The following is a 21,565-nucleotide window of genomic DNA, read 5'->3' as shown; positions in this document are numbered from 1 at the left end:
ACATATGTTGTGGTCTTGACACTATGGTAGGTGCTGCGTTTGAAGGACTTGGTCCCCAGAGACTGTAGTCCACTTCCCAGTATCCAGCAACTTCCACCCACCTCCGCCCACCCATTGGCAGCCCAGTAGCATCTTCTCAAAGAATTGATGGCACAGCTGAAGCCAGGAGGAAAGCCCCTGAGGGCCAGGAGGTGGCCGTGTGGCTCTGAAAGAGGTCTTTGCCCATGTGGCCAGGTTTGCCTGAGAGGAAATGGCTCCTTGTTTGGCCAGACCGCCCCTTGGTGCTTTCCTGTTCAGAAGCAGCGACTCAATCCAGAGGCTGAGGTCATGTAGCAACTGTTTTAGATGAGGATTTCTTTGACCCTTATTTAATTCTTTCACCTGGTCCTGGGCTGAAAGGGCAGTGGGGTCTCAGGCATTTCTTTCAGGTTTCCGGTGTGGTAGATACAGAAATTTGAGGAAGGCAGGCTGAGAGGGGATCTGAGTAGTCTGGTCCTTAGACAGCACCTTTAGTCTCTTTCTCATGCTCCCTCGGGGACCTGAGTGGAGGTGCACCAGGCGGGCCTTCCTGTGCTGCTTTTACAGGAACGGGGGGGGGGGGGGGGGGGGGGGGGGGGGGTTAGAATCCTCCTGGGGACGAGGTCTCCACACAGCCCAGGTTAGCCACGCCCAGGGCTCTGGTGTAGAGAGGTCCCAGGCTAAGCCTCTAGCATTTGCACCACCAAAGGAACCCCCTACCTGGGACCCTGAAATGCTGCTTGCTTCAAACGCCCCTGCTTTCTTAACTAATCATAACTAACTAATATCATTACTTTGGAGATAATGTTAAATAAAAAAATCAGACACTTAGGTCGTTTCAAGTCAGTGAAGGAAAAGTCCAGGGAAACACTGTTGCGGTAGTAAGTTTCTATGATTTTTTTTTTTTTACTATTATAAACATTTCTATAATGTTATTTTTACAATTAAAAAAATCCATGTGGCCCAGTCAAGACGTTGACTTGTGGGCCATCCTGCTCCCCACCCTCCACCATTGCTCCTGTGGGCCCACTGACCCCGAGCGCCGTTGACCTGAAGATCCTCATCAGACCTGGAACTGCTGAGAGGTGGGAGGCAGGGCCTGCAGCAGCCGCCGCCTGCTGTGGTGCACAGAATCACTGCTTCTCCATCTCCTCCTCCCGGCTGTGAATTGTGCCCCGCCCAGCACGGGGCCCCCTGCTGCGGCCTGCGGTGTTCCCTGCGCTCCACCAGGGGGCAGGCAAGTGCCTAGGCTGATTCTTCATCTACGTGCAGACTCCTCGCAGCTCTCCTGTGCTGCTTACTGAGGATGCAAAGCAGGCCTAACAGGGATAAAAATAAAGGAGTGAACGGAGACCGGGAGGACATGCAGTGTCCCCTCTTCCGTTGGAGTTGAGATCGAGTGGCAGATAGCACCTCACCCTCCTCTACCCCGCCCTTGGAATCTAGGGTTTTCAAGTGCACGTCAGTTGCACTAGCATAGGGATAGGTGAGCAGAGGGCTTGAGGGCATCGGAGCTCCGCAGCACTAATGATGAGGATGGCAAGGGGTTAGGAAGGCCTAGTGATAATGTGGGAGGGGGGACTATTCTGTGGATATAGATTGCACTTAATTTATATTGGGACGCCTGGGTGGCTCAGCGGTTGAACGTCTGCCTTTGGCTCAGGGCATGATCCCGGAGGCCCAGGATTGAGTCCTGCATAGGGCTCCCTGCATGGAGCCTGCTTCTCCCTCTGCCTGGGTCTCTGCCTCTCTCTATGTGTGTCTCATGAATAAATAAATAAAATCTTTTTTAAAAAAATTCATACTAATGTACATATACACACGTGGTAACATTAATGCACTCTGAGGTTTAGATTTTTATAGTTTTTGTCAACATCACTTGTAAGATTAATGAATACAGGCCATGACAATTGTGTTTCCCCACTAAGAAAGAAGATAAATAGGAAGTGGATGCTTTGTCTATTAAAATCATTCTGTATTTTTTCTTACAAATAAACTCTGAAAATTTGGAAAGTAGTCTTCTTTTATTCCAACTGTTAATAAGTGTAAAACATAAATGTATATCAACCAATTTCAGTGAAATGTTTACTTGTTGAATTTTCTCATTACTGTTCACTCTGTATATAAATCTTCACAGTCCACAGTTTTTAAAAATCCTTTTTGTAGCAGTCCTTTGTGTGTGTGTTCTCCGTCATTTTTAAAGAGATTTTTAAAATGAAATGGTCCATGAGTCTTGTTTATTTTCACAGTAATTACTATACTCTAACCATATCCATGTTATGTGTTCTCTATCAGTCACTACTTACATTTTTTCATGATTTCAAATGTTTCAAACAAATGGAAAAATGTAGGTAATAAAATAATAAACACAGTATAACCACCACCCAAATTTATCACATCTCGGTAGTTATATTTGCTTCGGATTTTTTTAAAGAGATGTTATGTATGTCCCCTTTCCCAGTCCCAGTTCCATTCCCAAAATAACCGCTTTCTAGAATTTTAAATCTCATTTCCTTTGGAGTATCTGATACTTAGCTCTGATTTTTCTTCATTGTTAATAAATTTTTTTTACAGCTCACTTTGTAACAAATTAGGGATGTTTTAGAAGGCACCCCCAAAAGAGGAGACAGAGTAAATGTGTGTGTATGTTAGACCAGCTGGCCCGCAGACGTGGCCTGAGAAGAGGGGCATCTCTGCAGTCCTGGTGTGCTGCTGAATGTAAGAGAAAGCATTTTGGAAGTGTCTGGATAATCTAATATAAAAGAGAAAATACTGAACATAGGAATTTTAAGAAAACTGAACATTTATCTAGACTCACATAAATCAGAAATTTGAAGATGCTTGTGAAGATCTATCTAGGGGAACAGTGCTTCTTCATTTTTATGTGCTTTGTGTGTCAGGTAATGTTATAAGTACTTTATTGGATATTAACTTATTTAACCCTCATCCTAACCAGTGACTTAGGTATCAATATTATCCTCACTTTTTATTTTTTATCATCATCAGACAAGGAAACAGATTAAATGGCTACACAATTGGGCTCAGTCAGGATTTGTACTTAGGCAGTATGGATCCCCTGGCTAACTGTACCTTACACTGTACCTGGCTGTTGGCCACTGGCCCACACTGCACTCGTCCTGCTCTTGGACACTACACTTAGCCACTCAGATAAAGCTGGGTACTCGGCTCTATCTGGGATCGAGTTCATTTCCTCCCACTTTGCTCTTCAAATCTTTTCCTTATGGATGACTTCTTTCTCTCTGCACACAAACGGGCATAATATGTCACTTTTCTGCTTTTAATTTTTCAAAATCGCCCCATTGTCAAATTCACTTAGGGTATGCTAGTGCTCCCTTTCAAAATGATGTGTCTCTTGACCTCTCCATCATTCCCTGACATTCTACTTGTCATAGTCAGGACTCTAGTTGCAAGGGAAAAAAAAGTTTAAGCAAAAAAGTAATATTGCCTCATGTAACTGCATACTTCATGTAATAGGAGTCAACACATGGGGATCCCTGGGTGGCGCAGCGGTTTGGCGCCTGCCTTTGGCCCAGGGCACGATCCTGGAGACCCGGGATCGAATCCCATGTCGGGCTCCCGGTGCATGGAGCCTGCTTCTCCCTCGGCCTGTGTCTCTGCCCCTCTCTCTCTCTCTCTGTGTGTGACTATCATAAATAAATAAAAATTAAAAAAAAAAAAAAAAAGGAGTCAACACATGTAATAGGAGTCAACAATTATATGATCTAATGAAAGATAAAACTTTATAGAGAGAACTATTACGTTTCTGAAGAATACAAGAAAACCCAGATGTAGATAGGTAACATGTTCATGAATAAGAAGACTCAAAATTGTAAGGATTTAAATGATCTGTGGATTCAATGTGATCCCAATTAAAATACAAATTTTACTTTTTATTCTAAATTGGTCTAACAGGTAATAGTTTGTTCAGAATTATACCAACAATGTATTTGATTATTGTATCTTCTAAATGAAATAAATGACAGTAATGTTATCAAGGATGGAAGGGAAGAATTGGAAATACTCTGTTATAAGGCTCATACTACTTGTGAAGAAGTACAGTGTTATTTAAAAGTGGAGTTGCATTAGTTACAAATGTATTTCACAAAATCTAGGGCAACCACTAAAAAGGTTATAAAAGAAAGTGTAACTGATAGGCTAATAAAGGAGAGAAAATATACTCAGAAAATGCCCAATTAAAACCATAAGAAGCAGGAAAAGAGTAAAATAACCAAAAATAGAAACAACAAAGAAGGGCAACAAATGAAAAACAACATGTTAGATAGTAATCTAACATCAATAATCACTTTAAATATGAATAGCCTAAACACACCAATTAAAAAGCAAATTGCCAGAGACGATTAAAAAAGACTCAACTACACGTGGTCTATAAGGAACTCACTTTTTTTTTTAAAGATTTTATTTATTCACGAGAGACACAGAGAGAGGCAGAGACAGACAGAGGGAGAAGCAGGCTCCATGCAGGGAGCCCATCGTGGGACTCGATCCTGGGACTCCAGGATCACGCCCTGCGCTGAAGGCGGCGCTAAACCACTGAGCCACCCAGGGATCCCCAGGAACTCACTTTAAATAACACAGATGGATTACAAGTAAAGGAATGGAAAATGATATACAAGGCTAACATTAATTGAAAGAAAAGCTAGAAAACTAATTTTAATTTCAGACAGAGCCAGCTTGAGAGCAAGGAATATTAGGAGGAAAAAGAAGGCATTACATGATGATAAAGGAGTCCGTTCCCCAAGAAGACATCCTTAAAGTGTATCACCTAACAATAAAGCATAAAAGTATATTAGGGAAAATTTTATGAAATTGCAAGAAGACACATGCACTATTATAGTTGGAGTCTTCAACTTTATCAATTGAAGACTCTCAGTAACTGACACATAGAAAATTAGTGACATAACATTATTTAACATAATTTAGTATCCTCAGTCAACTGGATCTATACATTCCCCTTGAGTTCACATGGAACATTTACCAAGATAGGCCACATTCTGGGACATAAAACACACCTTAACAAATTTCTAAAAGTTGAACTCACAATGTATGCTCTCGGACCACAGTGGAATTAAACTAGAATCCAGTAATGAATGTAGCCAAAACTCCGAAAATATTTGAGAAGCAACAGTTCTAAATAACACTGGTCAAGAGAAAATTTTAAAATATTTTAAACTAAATGAGGGGCTCAGTCAGTTAGGCACCCGACTCTTGACCTCAGCTCAGGTCTTGATCTCAGGGTTGTGAATTCATGTCCTCCATGCTGGGCATGGAGCCCATGTAAAAATATATATGTATATTTTAATTAAATGAATATGAGAACTTATCAAAATTTGTGAGATGCAGGAAAAGCAGTACTTAGGAACTTACAACACTGAATATATATTAGAAAAGAAGAAAGCTAAAATCAATAAGCTTTCACCTCAGGAAACTAGAAAAAAATCCAAAGTAAGCAGAGAAAATAAATAATAAAAATTAGAGCAGAAATCAATGAAATAGGAAAAATAGAAGTAGAGAAAAATCAGTAAAACCAAAAGCTATTTCTTTCAAAAGATCAATAAAATCAGTAAACTTCTAGCCAATCTTACCAAGCAAAAAAAAAGACACAAATTATTCTTATCAGAAATGAAAGAGGTGCATCACTATTGGCTCCATGGACATTAAAAGGATAATAAAGGAACCGTATAGATAACTCTATGCCCACAAATTTGATAACCAAAGTTGAAACGAACCAGTTACTTGAAAGACACAACCTATCAGAATCCTCACAAGGAAAACTAGATATCTGAATAGGCCTATATGTATTAAAGAAATTGAATCAATAATTAATATTGAAAAAAAATAATTAATATTGTTCCAAAATAGCACTAGGCCCAGATGGGTTCATCAGTGAATTTTAACATATATTTGAAGAAGAAACACCAATTCTCTACAGTCTCTTCTTGAAAATAAAGGGCATGGGACGCCTGGGTGGCTCAGTGGTTGAGCCTCTGCCTTTGGCTCAGGACATGATCCTGGAGTCCTGGGATCAAGTCCCACATCAGGCTCCCTTCATGGAGCCTGTTTCTTCCTCTGCCTGTGTGTGTCTGTAAATAAATAAAATCTTTTAAAAAGTACAGGGCAAGCTTTATCCTAATACCAAAACCAGATAAGTACATTACAAGAAAGGAAAACTACAAACCAATACTTACCTGGCAGGGGAGATACCATGATCACGATCACGAAAACTACAAACCAATATCCCTCCTAAACATGGATACAAAATACTCAACAAAATATTAGCAAATCAAATCCAACAATGTATACAAAGAATTACAGAACATAATCAATGAGGTTAACTCCAGGATACAAAGCTAGCTCGACATTTGTAAATCAATGAATGTAATCCATTGCATCAACATGCTAAAGAAAAAAATTATATGATCCTATCAACAGATATACAAAAAGCATTTGACAAAATCCAAAACCTATTCATGATAAAAACTCTCAGTAAACTAGGAATTGAGGGAAACTTCCTCAACTTGATAAAGAACGTCTACAAAAAACCTACAGCTACCATCATACTTAATTGTGAAAAGCTAGATGTTTTCCCAAGAGGAACATGTTTTCCCCCTTTCACCACTCCTGTTCAACATTGTAGAAGGAGTGACTTCTAGAACATCTAGAAGTCCTTGCTAATGCAATAAGAACAAGGAAAGGAAATAGATATAGATATGGGGAAGGAAGGAATAAAACTGCAGATGACATGATTGTCTATGAAGGAAATTCCAAAGAATCAACAAACTCCTAGAACTAAGAAGAAATTGGAGTAAGGTTTTAGGATGCAAGACTAATATACAAATGTCAGTTGCTATCCTATACATCAACAATAAATAATTGGAATTTGACCTTAAAACACAACACAATTTATATTAGCACCAAAAAATTAAATATTTAGGAATAAATATGTATTCTAATACATATATGAGGAAAACTACAAAACTTTGATGAAAGAAATCAAAGAAGATTTAAGAGGTATTCTATGTTCTTGGATAGGAAAATTCAATATTGTTATCAGTTCCTCCCAATGTGATCTATAGATTCAATGTAATCCCAGTCAAAATCACATAAAGTTATTTTATGGACATTAACAAGATTTGAAGCTAAATAGAAATACAAAAGACCTAGAACAGCTAACACTATATTGAAAGAGAAGAACAAAGTTGGAGGTCTGACAACATCTAATTTGAAGACTTACTACAGTCTCCATAATTAAGATAGTTTGGCATTTGGCGAAAGACTAGACAAATAAATCAATGGAACGGAACAGAGAACTCAGACATAGACTAACACAATATAATCAATTGATCTTTAACAAAGGAGTAAAGGTAACTTCATGGAGAAAGCATATTCTATTCAACAAATGGTCCTGGAACAATTGGACACCCACATGCAAAAAAGAAAAGAAACATCCAAAATTAGTTAGTGTAGTACAGTATATTAATAGAATAAAAGACCCACATTCTAATCTCAACAGTCACAGAAAAAGCACTGGATAAAATAGAAAACCTAATAAAAGCTCTCAACCATATATTCATAGGAAGGAATTTCCACAACCTGACAAAAAAAAATCTAAAAAAAAAAAAATCTACAGTTGACATCATACTTAATGATGAAAGACTAAATGTTTTCCCCTAATATTGGGAACAAAGCAAGGATTTCTGTTCTTGGCTCTTGTATTCAAGATTGTAGTGGAGGAGAACCAAATGTTCCAGTTTTATAAATTATATTACTTCAGTTTTGGTAATTCTTATTGCAGATGTGTGCTATAGACATTTATGTAATAGTAATATAGTGTATACTAAAAGCAAAAGTGCCTAAGGAAGAGTTTATATATCATACATGATCTTATGAGTATTGCCACTATGTAGGAGAAAGAACTCCCTCCCAGAGATCTGGATTCCATCAGTATCTTATTTTTTAAATACATAAAAAGACAGGGACCCCCAGGTGGCTCAGCAGTTGAGCGCCTGCCTTTGGCCCAGGGCGTGATCCTGAAGTCCCGGGATCGAGTCCCACATCGGGCTCCTTGCATGGAGCCTGCTTCTCCCTCTGCCTGTGCCTCTGCCTCTCCCTCTCTCTCTGTGTGTGTCTCTCGTGAATAAATTAATAAAATCTTAAAAAAATAAATACATACATACATAAAAAGAGGAAACTGGACTAGATACAGCTAAACTTTGTTGGGTCCTTTAATTCTGTGATTATTCCTTGATAATTTATTTTGAAATACAACTAAAAAGAGAAATACTAAAACACCTTTTAAAAAAGATTGTACTGGAAGTTCTCATCAGTGCAATCAGGCAAGAAAAAGAAATTAAAGGCATACAGATTAAACAGGAAGCAGTAAAACTGTATTTATTTGCAGATTATGTGGTTGTTTATGGAGAATATCCAAACGAATCTATAAAAAAGCCACTAGAACTAATGTCTGAGTTTAGCAACATTGTAAGATATAGATCAATATCCAGAAATCAGTTACATTTTTACATACAAGCAACAAACTACTAGAAATTGCAGTTTTTAAAAAAGATACCATTTCCAATTAAAAATTTGAAATTCGACAAAATACATAAAAGACCTTATACACTGAAAACTACAAAATACTTTTGAGACAAAAGCCTAAATAAATAAAAAGACATATTTTCTTCAGGGAGCAAAAGTCTCAGTTTTGTTAAGATATGGATTCTTCTCCAGATTGATGTGTAGATCTGGGCAAAATCTTAGCAGGCCTTTTTTGTAGAAATTGGAAAGCTGATTCTAAAATTTATATGGAAATGCAAAGGTCCTAGGATAACCAAAACAACTCTGAAAAATAGCAAAGTTGGAGGTCTCACACTGATTTCAAAAATTACAGTAAAGCAATAGTAGTCAAGACCGTGTAGCATTGGCATAAAGATAGAAAAATAGATCAAGGGGCCCAAATAGTCCAGAAATAAATACACACATATTCATATAATTGATTTTTGACAAAGGCAATTCAGTGGAGAAAGGATAGCCTTTCTCAACAAATAGTGCTAGAACAAATGGATATCCATATGCAAAAATACATGTGTATTTTTAATTAGCTCAATCCATATCTCACACCATATACAAACTGACTAAAAATGATGAATAGAACTAAATGCAAAACTGAATGCTATAAAACTAGAAGAGAACATGGGAAATCTTTGTGTCCCGGCTTAGGCAAAGATGTCTTAGATATGCGGGCACCTGGGTGGCTCAGTGGGTTAAGCGTCGGCCTTTGACTCAGGTCCTGATCCCAGGGTCCTGGGATTGAGCCCCACATTGGGCTCCCTGCTCAGTGGGGAGCCTGCTTCTCCCTCTCCCTCTGCCTGCAGCTCCCCCTGCTTGTGCTCTCTGGCTCTATCTATCTCTCTGTCAGGTAAATAAGTAAAAAAAAATTTTTAATATGTCTTAGATATGCTACCAAAAGCTCTATCCATTAAATTATATATTGATAAATTGTTCATCATATAAATTAAAGTTAAAAACTGCTCTTCAAAAGTTACTGTTACAAGAATGAAAAAATAAGCCACAGCCTGGCAGAAAAATCTTTGCAAAGCATAAATCTGACAAAGGACTGGAACTGATTAACAAATATCTAAGGAACCCCCAAAACATAACAAGAAGGAAACAATCCAGTTTTTCTTACTGGGGAAAAGATTGTGGTAGATTGTAAATAAGCACATGAAAAGATTCTCAACATAGTAATCATTAGGGAAATGGAAATTAATGTAATATCACTACGTGCCTATCAGACTGGCTAAAATTTTTAAAACTGACTATAAAAACCATCGGCAAGAATGTTCCGGAAGAACTTGAATTCTCATACACTGTGAGAAAGTAAAATGTAACAACCACTTTGGAAAACAGTTTGACATTTTCTTAAAAAGCTAACCATACACCTGTGACATGATTCAGCCATTCTAGTCCTTCGTATTGATCCAAGAGAAAAATAGATATATGTCTATAAGCAGTGTTCATAGCAACTTAGCTTGTAATAGCTAAAAGCTGGAAATAATTCAAACATCCATCAAAAGGTGAATGAATAGGGATCCCTGGGTGGCGCAGCGGTTTGGCGCCTGCCTTTGGCCCAGGGCCTGATCCTGGAGACCCAGGATCGAATCCCACGTCGGGCTCCCGGTGCATGGAGCCTGCTTCTCCCTCTGCCTGTGTCTCTGCCTCTCTCTCTCTCTCTCTCTCTCTCTGTATGTGACTATCATAAATAAATAAGAAAATGTAAAAAAAAAAGGTGAATGAATAAACAAATAGTGGTATATACATACAATGAAATAGTAATAAAAAGGAGTGAACTATTGAATCACACAACAACATGGATGATTCTAAAAATAATTTGCTAAGTAAATAAGCCAGGAAAAAAAAAGATACATACTGTATGATTCCATTATATAAAACAATAGCAAGTAAAAACTAATCTATATTGGCAACAAAAATGTGTCATTGATTGCTTGAGGATAGGATAGGCAGGAAGGAGCAGGAGGGGGAAATAACAGCACAACTAAACCTTTGAATGTGATGCATCTATTCAATATCTTGATCATAGTGATTTCATAGGTTTATATGTCACCACTTATGAAATTATATATTCTAGGGGTGCCTAGCTGGCTCAGTTGGTAGAGAATATGACTCTTGATCTTGGGGTTGTAAGTTGGAGCTCCACTTGGGTGTAGAGATTACTTAAATAAAATCTTTTGAAAAATTATATATTCTAAATATGTATTCAATCATACCTCAATAAAACTATTTTTTAAAACAAGTTATCACTCTACAATCCCCCAAAATACTAGAATTTGGGGATGAATAAATGCCTATACAACCAAAATGTATTCAGTATCTATGCAGGAAGAAGCAAGGGAAGACAATGAGGAGTAAAATCTTTTTAAAAAATATTTTATTTATTTATTCGTGAGAGACACACAGAGAGAGGCACAGACATAGGCAGAGGGAGAATCAGGCTCCCTGTGGGGAGCCTGATGTGAGACCTGATCTGGGGATTCCGGGATCACACCCTGAGCCAAAGGCAGACATCAACCACTAAGCCACCCAGGCATACTGAGGGGTATAATATTCTTGAGAATAAGAGAATCCACAAATCACTGACAGGAAGTAAATGGTAAGTACAATCTGAGAATCAGTCCAAAACTGGGAGAAAGTCATGCAGACTCAATTTGCAGGTGAATGCAAAAGGATCTTCAGTAATTTCTGGAGATGTTGAAGTAGTCTGAGCACTTAAACTATCTTGATAGTAACAAATAAAAACTTCCTACCAGGACAAAGCCAAACTGAGGAGAAACTGATGAGAGTGGAATCCAAATAGAGCTGGGTAGAGACTATCAATGCAAAAGACAGAGAAGGCCCTGATAAAAGTGGGTGGGATAGTGGAGGATGCAGATCTTAGAAGTCAGAAGCCATATTTTCATTAAAGAAAAATACAGAAAACTCTATAGCTTTGAAGCTAAAATATCTATTCTTCCCATTGTTCCTCATAACCAGAAAAGCTCCCTGCACTTAAATATGAGCAACTGAAACTGATCTCAGCTGAATCCCATACATAGTCATTATAAAAAAGGAAGAGAATATAGCAATGTCCCCATTGACAATGAAAACATGACAGAAAGATTTATCCAGAAAGAAAAAAAGAAGAAAACCATTAAGAAAATGAAAAAAGCTAGTAAAAATCAGCACATAAGTAAGAATTAGAATATTTCAGAAATGTGATAATAGGAAAAAAAAATTGAGATTTTTAGAAGTCAGTTTACAGAACTCAGGAAAGAATAAACTGAAAATTATTTCTGAAATTAAATGAGAAGGAACACAAGAGAAAATGAAAATGTATAATATTTTTAGACAAACAAGATAAAATAAAGGACATTTTTAAAAAGACAGAAACACCTGGGTGGCTCAGTGGTTGAGCATCTGCATTTGGCTCAGAGCCTGATCCTGGGGGTCCTGGGATCAAGTCCCACATCGGGTTCCCTGCAAGGAGCCTGCTTCTCCCTCTACTTGTGTCTCTGTCTCTCTCTGTGTGTCTCTCGTGAATAAATAAACTCTTTAAAAAATAAAAGACAGAAGAATGAAAAATGAATTTGAGAGAAAGTAATAGAAAAAGAAGATAGTCAAAGAAGATCTAACACGTATGACAGGATTTACTAAAAAGGAAAACCAAAGCAATGGAACAGAATATGTACTAAAAATGTACTTTAATAATATTTCTCTGATATAAAAAGACTTCAAATCAAACTACAGGTTGAAGAGACACACATGCACCTGGAAGAACAAACCCGGGTTGACCAACATAGAAGAAATGGTAATACCCATCTGCAGTGCCTGGGCTGGGACCCTTAACCAAAGACAGTCTCTGTTCACTAGCTGCTGTGTTGTGTGATTCTTCAGACAATGAGGACCTACTGGCCCCAAAGCCCACTGGCAACACTTTTACATTAAATTATTTTTTTAAAGATTTTATTTATTTATTCATGAGAGACACACAGAGAGAGGCAGAGACACAGGCAGAGGGAGAAGCAGGCTCCATGCAAGGAGCCTGATGTGAGACTCCATCCCGGGTCTCCAGAATCACGCCCTGGGCTGAAGGTGGCACTAAACCACTGAACCACTGGGGCTGCCCTACATTGAATTATTTTAAAGAGCATTCACATAAGCAGATTTTTAGCCATTTACAACCTGCCCGCTTTAGGTAATGTTAACCTCAAAAAGAACTGCCTGTTATTTTACCATCAAAATTGAGTTTATGTGGGAATAACAGAGAATTGCAGTTCAGGACAAGCAAACTACAGCAAGCCCATAGGCAAGTATGGAAAACAAAGGAGAGGAACGCTGTTTTGTAGAAGAAAGGGGGCAGTTGGGAGGGTGGTGGAGTAAAACTGGGAATTTAAAAAAAAAACAAAAAACAAAACAGTGGAGTAAATGGGAGTTTGAAGTAAAGTGGAATTTCATTGGCTGAGTTGTGAACAGTCTTTTATTGGCTGGGCTGTTCCCCGAGAAAAGAAAAACCTTTTTTTCCTCCTTCTGGGGGTAATACAGTAGTAGCTAAAGTAGTATTGACTTGCAAAGTATGTCATTTCCTGTTAGATCTGCCATCATCTAGGAGCATGAGTGCTCCCCCTCCTGGTCTCCTGACTCCATTCTAAGTGAGGTTTTATTTCACTGATCTTCATAATGCCTGTGAAACAGAAGCTGACACTAAAAAGCTTATTTATATAAGATAAACAAACCCCAGGGCTACAAAGACCCCAAGCCACTGTTGACTTGTAAACCCCTTCTTTTGGTCTTCTCCTCAGGAGTTCTCTTGTTCTCCTTCCCCTTCTGGCTGGTGGCTCCCATGCAGTTGCCCTTGGAAGGTCTCCAGCTCTGAGAAGTATCACACCCCGCCCCCGCCCCCCCACCATGCCCCTTGCAAACCTGTGAAAACTCCAAGCAAATAAAACTCATTGTGTGCTACTGCCACCCTGTGGTCACACCCTTTACATTGATCAAACTTTAAATCTTTCAAACTGGGACACCTGGGTGGCTCAATGGTTGAGCATCTGCCTTTGGCTCAGGGCATGATCCCAGGATCCTAGGATCAAGTCCCTCATCTGGCTCCCTGCATGGAGCCTGCTTCTCCCTCTGCCTATGTCGCTGCCTCTCTCTGTGTCTCTCATGAATAAATACATAAAATCTTTTAAAAAACAAAATCAAACTCATTATAGGCCAGCATCCCTGATTTTTTTTAAGATTCTATTTATTTATTCATGAGGGACACAGAGAGGCAGAGACATAGGCAGAGGGAGAAGCAGGCTTCCTGTGGAATCCCAATGAGGGACTTGATCCCAGGATCCCGGGATCACGACCTGAGCTAAAGGCAGATGCTCAACGACTGAGCCACCCAGGTGCCCCAGCACCCCCGATTATTGAGCGAACTAGGTCCTACAGAAACCCTACTGCATTCCCTGGGGTTTGATTGGAGACATTACCAATTGGATTACAGATTCCTCCACCTGATTCTCAGGCTACCTCCTTGGAGACAAGCTGTTCTCTTCATCATAAGACCTTACTCAATAATTACATTTACTGGATATTGTTTCTGTTTTTGTTTTTTTGACACATGGTTATTACCACAACAGAAATAGATGGGGAAGCACAAAACTCCTCGCTCAGCTTGGGCCCTGTTGCTCATCACATCCCTTTCCTGTCTCAGGGATTGATTCTCACTGTTACTGTTCAACGTCCACAGGTCAGTCACACTAATTTATGAACAGTGAGCTCTTACTACTATCTAGTCAATCTCAGTGTTTCATTCCTTTTTAGGTCTGTAAAAGTAACAAAATGTTGGTCAAAGATACGTCTACCAAGTTGGAAGTAAAAGAGAGTGTGGATGGTGAAACAAATCAGAATTAAATGCAAATTATTTGAGACCTGATTGTGAGGATAATTTCATGTTGTAAGGGTACACTCTCAATGCAGACATAACCTCTATAAATCTTAAAACTCAAAAAAAAAAAAAAACAAAACCAAAAAAACAAAACAAAAAAAATCTTAAAACTCTCCAACCATATAACACAAGAACTGGTTGAAAAATACACGTGTGCAAAATGGAAAGACATAAAGCTGTTAGGGGAGTTGCTGGGAGAATGTGACCTACCTCTCCCACAATGATATTCCATGTAACGGATGTAAGATATAGAGGATATGCAAATTATAACTGAATTACTACATATTTGTAGAACTTTACATCCCAGAAACAGAGAATCAATGTTTTATCAGGTTGGCAAGCTAAATACAAGTTTCAGCTTCCCTCTGCTGTCCCAAATTATATAAATATTATTACATATATTCCATAATTAGAGCACATGAAAGTATCAGATTAAATAAATAAATAAATAAAATAAAAGTATCAGATTAAAGTTATGTATGAGTAATTTCTCTAAGACAGAAATGAAATGCGTTAGGATTAAAGATGATATCTCAAACCACAAAAAATTACTGCAATAAGTGGGAATGGTTTCAGTGTATCTTACAGAGAAGATATGCAGGCATACATCATTTTACTCTTTAATTTCATGTGCTTCACAGCCTCACATATATTTCTTATGCTTTTTTTTTTTTTTTTTTTTTTACAAATTGAAGGTTTGTGGCACACTTGCCTTGAGGAGGTCTATTGGCACAATTTTTCCAATACCATTTGCTCACTTTGTGTCTGTGTCACATTTTGGTAACTTTGATAATATTTTTTATTTATTATTATTATTATTATTATTATTATTATTATTATTTTATTCAGAGAGAGAGAGAGAGGCAGAGACACAGGAAGAGGGAGAAGCAGGCACCATGCGGAGAGCCCGATGTGGGACTCGATCCTGGGTCTCCAGGATCACGCCTGGGCTGCAGGCCGCGCTAAACCGCTGAGCCACCCGGGCTGCCCAACTTTGATAATATTTAAAACTTTTTCTTTATTATTGTATTTGTTATCATGATCTGTGATCAGTGGTTATGACTTGCTGAAAGCTCATAAAGTGATTAGCATTTTCTAGCAATAAAGTACACTTGCTTATGCATTTTTAAAGATAATGCTATTGCACACTTAAGAGATTACAGTATAATCTTAAATATAACTTTCTTTTTTTAAGATTTTATTTATTTATTCATAAGAGACACAGAGAGAAAGGCAGAGACATAGGCAGAGGGAGAAGCAGGCTCCCATGGGGAGCCCTATGTGGGGCTTGATTCCAGGACCTAGGGATCACGACCTGAGCCAAAGGCAGATGCTCAACTGAGACGCTCAACTGAGCCACCCAGGCGTCCCTTAAATATAACTTTCATATGACCTGGGAAACAAAAAAAATTATTTGGCTCACTTTATTGTGATATTCACTTCATTGCAGTGTTGTGGAATTGAACCTGCAGTGTCTCTAAGGGATGCGTGTATAGGGTAAAATCAGCATAATACCAGGTATATCAGTAAAATCAGAGTAGTTGCAACTAGCTGCTATAGAGAACCAATCCCTATCTTATGCCAAGCAGTAAGTAGTAAAAAATTCAGTGAAGATGAATATAGAAATCAATGAAAAATTTCAACAGAGTTAGTCAATAATACAAAAAGACCGTTGTTTGGACAATGCAAGCATTAGTAAACCATGATCAAGGGGGGAAAAAGAGAGGAGGGTACCTGGATGGCTCAGTCAGTTAAACATTCCACTCTTCATCTCAGTGTTATGAATTCAAGTCTCATGTTGGGCTCCATGCTGGGCATGGAGTCTACTTAAAAAAAAAAAAAAAAGGAAAAAGAAAAAACTTTAGGAATGAAAAACAAGATATAGCACAGGAGGAGAAGAGATTAAAAAATGATACATAAGGTTAAGTATTGTGCAAATAGGGATGCCTGGGTGGCTCAGCGGTTGAGCATCTGCCTTAGGCTCAGGGCATGATCCCAGGATCTGGGATCAAGTCCCACATCAGGCTCCCTGCATGGAGCCTGCTTCTCCCTCTGCCTGTGTCTCTGCCTCTCTCTGTGTGTCTCTCGTGTGTAAATTAATAAATCTTTTTTTTAATAAAAGTATTGTGCAAATACATTTAGCACTGCAGCACAAGTTTTGAAAGGAATTATTAATTAACAAAATTGACGCATGAAGAAGTATGAGATATTTGTGTGGCACCAGATATTTGAATGGAAGCTATGTACCATACCAAAACATTAAGCCTTTTAAAAATCAGTTTTATGGGCAGCCTGGTGGCTCAGCGGTTTAGCACCACCTTTGGCCCAGGGCGTGATCCTGGAGACCCCGGATCGAGTCCCACGTCGGGCTCCCTGCATGGAGCCTGCTTCTCCTTCTGCCTGTGTCTCTGCCTCTCTCTCTAGAGAGTGTGTCTCTCATGAATAAATAAATAAAATCTTTAAAAAAATAAATAAAATAAATAAAAATCAGTTTCATGCTTTTTTCCTAAAACACATTTTATTAAATTTTTCCAAGTCAATGTGCTAGAAACTTTTGTAAAGAAGTATCTTAAAATAATAATTCATAATAAAAATAGCTGAAAAGAAAATTAGTGAGCTAATCTAAAACAATAGTTCTTAGGAAATTGCCCAAAATGCATCAAAGAAAGTCAAGGTGATGGAAATTGTGAAAGACATAAAGAGTTAGGGAGAGAGAATGAGACCATCTGACATATCTAATCAGATTTTCTGAGAGAGTGACTAGAAAGAATGGAATATTGAAGGTTTGGTTCACTGGGAAGTGGCCTCTTAGACCAAGTTTAGCATTCAGGATGTTTATTAAGGAGCATCATTGGAGTCAATTTCCATAAAAGGGAAAGTGAGAGGAAGCAGGAATTGATAGAGGGAGAAGATGAGCTATAATTCAGGGCCACAAATACAGATGACCCCACAGGAGAACTGTTGGCTTTCAGAATTGTTCTGATATGACCTGAGACATGTAGGCTCTTATAATCTTATGTTGATCAGTCACTGGGTGTGGATTGCCCTGGAAGGGACATGACTTGAAGCAATCTCTGAAGGTACTGACAGCTGAAGGCGGCCTGCCCACAGCACTCCCAGGAACTATAACAACAGATTCTTCACCAAAGGGAAGGTAAGGAGGCCTGGACAGCAAATCATACCACAGGGGAGAAAGACACTAATTAAGAAAACAATGACTGAGGATTCTATAGAATTTAAGAAAAATATAAATATGCAGATTTAGGAAGCACAAGAAATTTAGGAAGCAATTTAAAGAAAAAGAATTATACACAAATGCATTTCAAAAGTAAAGATTATTAAAAAAAGAAAAAAGTAAAAAAGAGAAAAGATTTTAAGAGCAGCCATAAAGAACCCAATTACCTGAAGAGAAATGACAAGTTGACTGCTAGTTGACTTCTCGTAAGCACAAAAAGAAACCAAAGGATGGTGAAATATCTTCAAAACATTGAGAGAAAATAACTGTACACTCATTAACCTATCATTCAAGACATGGGCCAAAATACAACATTTCCAGATAAGCATGACAAAGTTTACTACCAACAGATTCCTCACTAAAGGAAATTCTAAAGCAGTAGTTTTTATTTTTTATTTTTATTATTTTTATTTTTTATTTTACTTTATTTTATTTTTTTCTAAAGCAGTAGTTTTTAACTTGTTTGCAAGCACATTGAAATTAACAAGGCAGCTTTGAAACACCATGCCTACGTACCACCCCAGCAATTAGTTCTACTAGACTAATTAGTCTAGCCTATGGCTGTAAAAGGTACCCCTTCTCCTCCCACCACCAGGGTGGTGTCAGAGGAGGTCAAATGGAGAGGTAAGACTTTCAACCCTACCCAATATTAACAAGCTCCTTTTTTTTTTTTTTTTTAATTTTTATTTATTCATGATAGGCACACAGTGAGAGAGAGAGAGGCAGAGACACAGGCAGAGGGAGAAGCAGGCTCCATGCACCGGGAGCAACAAGCTCCTTTTCTCTGGGTTCCTTGAAGACCAACTGGGACTCATCTCCCTCCTTGCTGGAATGGTGTCTAAGGGGCCTATTTGGGAGTTCCTACCTCCATCCAGTAGTAATAAGACCCTGTTCCCTCCCATTCAGGGTGGTTTCAGCTGAGAGCTAGTAGGAAACCTGAACTTAAACACCCACCTGTCAGTAACAAGGCTGTGTCCCTGTTTCTCAACTAGTGTAGGGTCAAAGGAGACCTGCTAAAAAAGAAATTGTAAATATTAAGAGTTTCATTAAAAAAATACCCAGAGTCTCATATTAGGAATCAACACTGAGATGAAATAGATACTGGAATTAACTGCCCAAAATTTTAAAACAGCCAACATAGAGATGCCTGGGTGGCTCAGTGGTTGAGCATCTACCTTTGGCTCAGGGCATGATCCTGGAACCCCAGGACTGAGTCCCACATCGGGCTTCCTGCATGGAGCCTGCTTCTCCCTCTGCCTATGTCTCTGCCTCTCTCTCTCTCTCTGTGTCTCTCAAGGATAAATAAAATCTTAAAAAAAAAAAGCCATCATAAAATACTTGAACAAACAATTACAAACACACTTGAAACAAATTTTTAAAAAATAGAAATTCTCAGCAAAGAAGTAGAAGATATTAATAAGAACCACATGGAAAACTGAGAACTGAAAAAATACCACAACCAAAATGAATAACTCACCAGATGGGCTCAACATTGGAATGTAGATAAACAGAGGAAAAAATCAGTGAACTTGAAGGTGGAATAGAACTTACTCAATCTGGGGATGCCTGGGTTGCTCAGCGGTTGAGCATCTGCCTTCAGCTCAGGGCGTGATCCTGGAGACCTGGGATCAAGTCCCACATCGGGCTCCCTGCATGGAGCCTGCTTCTCCCTCTGCCTGTGTCTCTGTCTCTCATGAATAAATAAATAAAATCTTAAAAAAAAAAAAGGACTTATCCAATCCGAATAACAGAGGGAAAAATAGACTTTTAAAATTCGACAGAAAAAAAATAAATAAATAAAATTCGACAGAGCCTCAGGGACCTATGGGATTATAACAAAAAATCTAACATTCCTGTCATTGTAATCCTGGAGAAAATGGGGAAAGAGGAAGGGGCTGTAAAACTACTTGAAGAAATAATGGCTAAAGATGATCAAAATTTAGCAAAAGGCAAAAATCTATAGATTAAAGAATCAGAGCAAAGCCAAAGAGGATAAAGCCAAAGAAATGCACATCAAAACACATCATAGGGGTTACCTGGGTGGCTCAGTGGTTGAGCGTCTGCCTTCAGCTCAAGGCATGATCCTAGAGACCTGGGATCGAGTCCTGCATTGGGCTCCCCATAGGGAGCCTGCTTCTCCCTTTACCTGTCTCTGTCTCTCTCTGTGGTCTCTCATGAAAAAATGAAATCTTAAAAAGGAACAAAACACATCATAGTCAGGGGCACCTTGAGTGGTTCAGTTAGGTGTCAGACTTTTGGTTTCAGCTCAGGTCACGATCTCAGGGTCATGAGATCAAGCCCAGCACTGGGCTCTGCAGTGGACATGGAGCCTGCTTAAGATCCTCTCTCTCCCTCTGTCACCATCTACTCACGTTCTCTCTCTCTCTCTAAAGGAAAGGACTCATTACAATCAAACTTCTGAAAACTAAAGACAAAGATAGAATTGTGAAAGCAGGAAAAAAGAGATGACACCTTACCTATGGTGGTGGTGGTGGGAAACAATTTGAATGATAAAAGATTTCTCATGAGAAGCTATGGATGCCATTTTTTTTTAAGTGGCACATTTGAAAAGTGTTGAAAGAAAAGAACTGTCAAACTAGAATTTATATCTGCAAAAATTTCCTTAAGGAAAGAAGAGATCAAAACATTTTCAGATTAAGGAAAATTTAGAGAATTTGTCACCAATACAACACCTTTCAAAGAATGGCTAAAGAAGTTTTATTTTTTATACATGAATTAAATGATAAAAGAATCTTGGGTTGTCTGGAAACAAGGAAAGAACAATGGAAAAAACAAAAGTATGGGTGTATACAAGAAGCTTTACTGCTCCTCTTGAGTTCTTCAAATTGTTCTTGAATAACATTGTCTTATGTGCCTCTCAAAGTATGAAGAGGGCATATTTAAGTCACTTATACCATAAGTGAGAGAATATAAAAGGACTTAAAAGTAGGTAAGTTTTCTATACTTCACTCCAACTGATAAAATCTTACTGTTATATTTATTATGTATGATATCTAGAATAAGGAACAAATAACCTTTAGGAAGGCAAAAGAAAAAAGAAAACAAAAAAACTAAGTGGCAGACTTAAGCCCTAACATATGGATATTTACATTAAACATAAATGGTCTAAATACAGCAGTTAAAAGATGAAGATTGGCAGCTTGGATTTTAAAATGACCCAATTATATGCTGTCTACAAGAAATTCTCTTCAAATGTAACAGTATAGGTAGGCTGAAAATAAAAGGATGGCAAAAGAGATATCCTATGCAAACATTAACCAGAATAAATCAGGAGTGGTCAGATAAAGTAGATCTCAGAGCGAGAAACTTATCTAGAACAGAAAATGACATTATGTAATGATCAAAGAGTCAATTCACCAAGAAGACATAACAATTCTAAATTTGTAGGAACCAATCAACAAAACTGTAAGATATGTGAAGCAAAAAGTAATGGAACTGAAAGGAGAAATAGTTAAATTCACAAGTAAAATTGGATACGTCAACAACATCCCTCTCTCAAGAGTTTATGAAGCATCTGCCCATAAAGTCAGCAAAGATATAGAACTCCACTACATCATCAAGCAACAGGTTACAATGATCATTTATAGAACACTCCACCCAACTACAACAGAATGTACATTCTTTTCAAGCACCAAAAAAAATCATTTACCAAGTTTGATCATATTCTGAGGGTCACAGAACCTCAACAAACGTAAAAGAATTGAAATCATACCGATTATTTCTGACCAAAATGAACTCAAACTAGAAATTAATGACAGAACGAT

General features: G+C 38.2%; 1 long non-coding RNA gene across 1 annotated transcript; it reads right to left on the bottom strand.

Moving 5' to 3' along the window:
- Positions 1 to 865: 865 nt before the first annotated feature.
- Positions 866 to 19,466, bottom strand: LOC140623242 (uncharacterized). Its single transcript, XR_012022915.1, has 4 exons — positions 19,332 to 19,466; positions 18,735 to 18,793; positions 16,280 to 16,368; positions 866 to 1,337 (listed from the first exon to the last, which is right to left on the bottom strand). It is a non-coding gene; the product is annotated as an uncharacterized lncRNA (long non-coding RNA).
- Between the last annotated feature and the right edge of the window lie 2,099 nt (positions 19,467 to 21,565).

This window comes from Canis lupus, chromosome 32 (assembly GCF_048164855.1).
Source record: "Canis lupus baileyi chromosome 32, mCanLup2.hap1, whole genome shotgun sequence".
Classification (NCBI taxonomy): Eukaryota; Metazoa; Chordata; class Mammalia; order Carnivora; family Canidae; genus Canis; species Canis lupus.
The sequence above is the reverse complement of the archived record's forward strand: the minus strand, read 5'-3'. Positions and strand labels throughout refer to the sequence as shown.